Raw genomic sequence first — 4,938 nt, forward strand, 5'->3', positions numbered from 1 at the left:
TACCTTTCCCTTTTATCTCTACCCCAGTGACTGTGTGTGTGTGTGTACACATGGGCCAAATTAAATGGTTTGATTAATCTTCCTTTACTTAACTTTCTTTCAAGCCCTCTTTTTAAAAAGGGTGATTTTTCCTTCTTTTGGCCAATACCTCTCTCGACTCCCTTCCATTACGTTGGTCCCCCTCCTCCTCGTCAGTGTGTCTGCTGTAATGCGCTCGCAGTAAATTGCACAGTAAAGGTCCGTCCGTTAACCAGTGATCACCCTGTAGTAAACACACTTCGTAAAACCACAGGCTCTCATTCATCAGCAGCCTGCTCACCTCGTCTATAGGAGCCAAACACACCGATCATTTTCCTGTTAGAAGAGTGCGGCTTCCTCCTGGCGGGATGTCCGGGCCCAACTTGATGATTTATTTACAATTCTGACCATGCGCTTCTCTGGTAAACGCTTGACTTTGAAGGGAAGGATTACTTTCTGAAGCAAGGGCACTGGGCAGCAAGCCTGGGTGTGACTTGGCAAATGTTATAAGTCATTGTGGAGAGCATAACAGATGATGGAGAAAGTACCATTTCAAACGTGTCGTGTTGACTGCCAGTTATTTCTGACAAAAAGCCAAGCTACACGGCCTCAAAATATTTAGGCAATATGAATCATGTTTCCAGATGCTGGAAAGAAATAAGTATATTTCCATTAGTTTGCAACGTTCAGTCAGATTTGGATGAATGTACTTCTAGTGAGAGTACATGGACATTAAATAAGCAGACTTTCTTAGATTGGGTTTAAAACACAATAAAGACACCCAAAAAAAATCTTTGCTTTCAGAAAAATGCTAACCACATAAGCCACTGAAACCAACCCTTGCTACAGCAAAAATAAATGACCTTAAGGGAAGAGGGAAACGTTACCATGAATAATATAAGAGCCATTCAGAGCACACAGATGGATTATGGCCTTGAGATTGACAAGTACGCTTCTCGGCGGGGTTATTAGCTGGAGACTATACTGGCAGTTTTGCACATTTTAGTCCATTAACTACAGATCACATATAGTTTCACATCACTGCTGACCATTTCACAATGCACACCAAGTTTCAAGATTGATTTCCCACCTCTCTGCTAATGCAGCTGTGAGCAGATCCGCCTTTTATAATTCTTCCCTTGAAGCAATCGTTGAATTTGGGCAGCGGCTGTCAAGCAGCAAGACACTTAATGTCTTTATTCAGATCTTTTCCCGCGTTGTCCATGGTTACATAGCATGGGTTTTTTTAGGGTTGATTTTTGACACATGATTCCCAGGCAGCTGCTGCTCTCAAAAGGTTACGGCCAGCAAAACAACGTCTTAACTAATGGTTATTTTTTGTTATAGATCTGAAGTTTATTTAACCAATTAATTGGGATGTCTTTTCAGTCTGAAAATAACTGTAAATGACCATCATAATTCCCCAAAAGAAGTGATATCTTTAAATGCTTACTCATTTTTAGCTGTGACAATTATGTTTTAAAAAAAAGACCAATGGCACTGTTTGATTCTTCAAAAATAATTACAGGTTCATTTTTGTCTATTGACTAATCAGTCATGCCACTAATTATTGCGGCTGTTCATCTTACCTTACCAGAGTGTATAATTGAGACGCCTTTAATTAAGTCCCTTTCAGACATGCACCTCTTTCAGTGCACGTCATAGCAATTCTATTGTTCCCGTGACGATCTCATTAGGTGGTGCCTGGTGACACCTCCGTCACACTCTGAACGCCCCGAGCACGAGTCTGAACGGAGACCCCTCAGGCTAAATGGAGCAGCCCCAGGTTTGAGGAAGAAACAAAGACGAAGAAGTGGTCATTCAGCAGACGGATGAAGTCAGAGCGGCTGTGTGTCACACGCGTCTGGAGAGCGGGCTTATCTCATGATGCAACAGCAACAACAAATAGGACCTGCTGCTGCACAGGCGTGTCTGTGCGGAAAAACCTCCTTTGACTATTCGAGCAAGGCTGAACGTGGCGCTTTGATGAGAGAAGATCCGTCTGAATGGCGTCATTGATTGGGCGGGGGGGGGGGGAGATAAATGACGGTCAGAGACTCATTAAACGCGACCCCTGCCTCCGCCGGAGCTCCTACTGAATCACAGACTCCGCTGAAGGCCGCAGAGATCGCCGCTAACAACGCTGCATCAGCAAGCAGACAAGCGTCGAATAAACACCACACGAGACAGAGGGCAACTTTAATAAACATGCCTCTTTCTCTCCTTTGAGCTCTCGCCGCAAAAAGTGTCAGTCTCTAAAGGTCGTCTTATGTTTGGATGAGATTGTTTCACTTTTTTTCCCCCCCCCGAGAGTTCCTGTACAACTCAGAGCTTTACTCAAATTCACATATGTTGAAATGAGTGTCTCAGAAGTTCAACAAGTCCTTGGTTTGCTGTTAATGTATTCTGCTGTGTCATTTCTTATTTTACAATCCATTCTGTGAGTACTGGGTGCTGTAATATATCTGCTTACTATCTGGCTGACACATCCCGGATTTTAACATTTTGCTTTATGTTCCCCCAAGCTTGATGTGACTGTCACACATTTCCGTCCATCACAAGAAAACAGAACAATTTCTCCGGGATTGCCAGAGATAAAGAATTCTGGTCAGAATCAATACTGGTTATGGTCCATCATGTTTGGTCCAAACTAAAATAATCAAATGTTATTGTAAAGAGGTGGCTTTTTAAACCAAACTAATTCAATTCCATCCCTTTTAGTTGGTTCTCGGGAGCATAGGAGCCAGATGGCAGCCTTCCGCCTAATACAAGTCTAAGCTTGCTATTGTAGACAATAGCATCAAATGCTGCCACTCATCCATAATGCTATTGAGAAAGCCCTAAAGAGTGGAAACGGAATATTTAACAGAGGTTTTTACCAGAGAAGGTTTCCATCCCGATTGCTAGGAAGGCAATAAAAACAAACGGGATGTTAGTGGGCGGGGGGGAGGCCCGTCAATTTATCTTGTTTATGGAAGCGACAGGAGACCGCTCAGCTATTGTGTCTGCCTCTCTGCCACAATTGGTACAATACTCAGGACGAGGATTTAACCAGTTCCATCTGCCTCCTCCTGCACTCCACTGCGTCTCACTCTCTTAACTCCCCGTACCGAATCATTTCTCCATTCCTGCGTGGAGTGTATGCTCCGCGTTTATGCCTTTCTGCACTCATACTCCCCCCCCCCCTCATGATCCGTCCTCTTCTCTACATCCATCTCTTTTACCATTCCCTTACAGCCGTCTCCACCCTACCCCGTGTTCCTCGCTCATTGACCCCGCTGGACGCCATCATTGACTTCTCCAACCGTTGCAACAGCCTCGCCTCGACACCGCGTTTGTCTCACTCAAAAGCAGCACAGTGTATGTGATCCAGGCACAGACCCTCGACAGGCAGCGCAGCGCGGCCTGTCCACCGACTGGAAGACATCTAAACTGTAAAACCGGCAGGAACCCAAAACCATGTTCACACAGCTGTGAGTTGCTGCGAATCTTTGAGGATCAGCTTTGTGCAGTAACAAGGGGAAGCTAGCTTTGCTGTATGACTTTGGGTGAATCTGCTACTAGATAGCAATTTAGCTACTTACCACCGATGACTTTACCTGTGGATTATGGTCAAGCCAGTAGAATTCTATATTCTAATGTATGACATAATAAAGGAAAGGTGTTCAAAGATGTGATCCCTGTTGTGCTACATGTCGAAACAAACAATCAGTCATGAAAATGATTTGCTGATCTGGATGCTTTAAAGCAGCAAATCTTTGTCCAAATCAGCATCCCTTTTGTTTACATAGGCTATGCGAGACTCGCAAAATTCCCAAAGAGCCCGTGAAATGAAGAATAGTAATCTCACATTATTCATAATGCATCAATATTCATCATTATACGTTACTCTCAGAGATAGCGCTGTTTGCTGTGTGCGTGTCCCCTGTGCTGTCCTGGAACGCAGTGGAGGAGATAAATAGACAGAGTCTCAACCATGCAGAGTATTTATTTTATATGTTGGCATTGGCTGCAGTCTGTTTATTCATTCATTTGTTTATAGGGTTGTTTATGTGCAAATTTGCTTTCATGGGCTGTTGCTGTAATTTTTGGTGTGGTTATTGCACAACAAGGAAAACACTTGAAATCAGATTTTTGTAGCCATCATTAGACTGCTGATCTCTCTCTTCCCCCCCCCCCCCCCCTGCCCCTCTGCCACACCAATACCAGAATTGCAATAAAGTACGTTGTATGACAAAACATCAGAACAAACATGATTGAGTGAATTTGACTATTGTGTGATCCCAACACTTGAAATCCACCCCACTAGAGTAGACATGCAGCACATTCTTCCTCCATCTTGCTTGGATTATTTCCCGCTCTCGACTCGGCCGCCTGAGAGGAAAAATTAGACACCATTGACTCACAATCCCCACCCTAGACAGACTCCACATTACATTGATTGACATCATCTTCGGCAACTAAAGCACAGCACAGCTGCAGAGTGGAAGAGCGACAGGTCGCTACACGTGCCACGCTCTTTACTTTCTCCTTTAGCCAAAACATCCAGAGGGGATTCGTCTGCTTGGGAAATGTCGAGTGAGACAGACAGCTCATGGTGGCGCATTGTGCCGACAGGGCACATAGTACAATACCTGTTGGTTTTACAGACGTGATCAGCAAACACAACACATTCATTGTTGTGTCTTTCAGAATACACAAACTCCAGGATGCAGGATGCGGCACACGCCCCGCCCCACCCCCCCCCCCCCCCCGTCCCCCGTCCCCCGTCCCCCGTCCCCCCTCCCGTATTCATTTAGTTTATTTATGATTGGCTGTAAAATTTTACTGTTTATCCTTGTTTTGTTCCCTTTTTAATAGTTACATTTCTCACTAGAGCTAATAAATCTACTGAAAATAAAATGAATAATGTAATGCAAG

The sequence above is a fragment of the Pungitius pungitius genome, chromosome 1 (genome assembly GCF_949316345.1).
Source record: "Pungitius pungitius chromosome 1, fPunPun2.1, whole genome shotgun sequence".
NCBI lineage: Eukaryota > Metazoa > Chordata > Actinopteri > Perciformes > Gasterosteidae > Pungitius > Pungitius pungitius.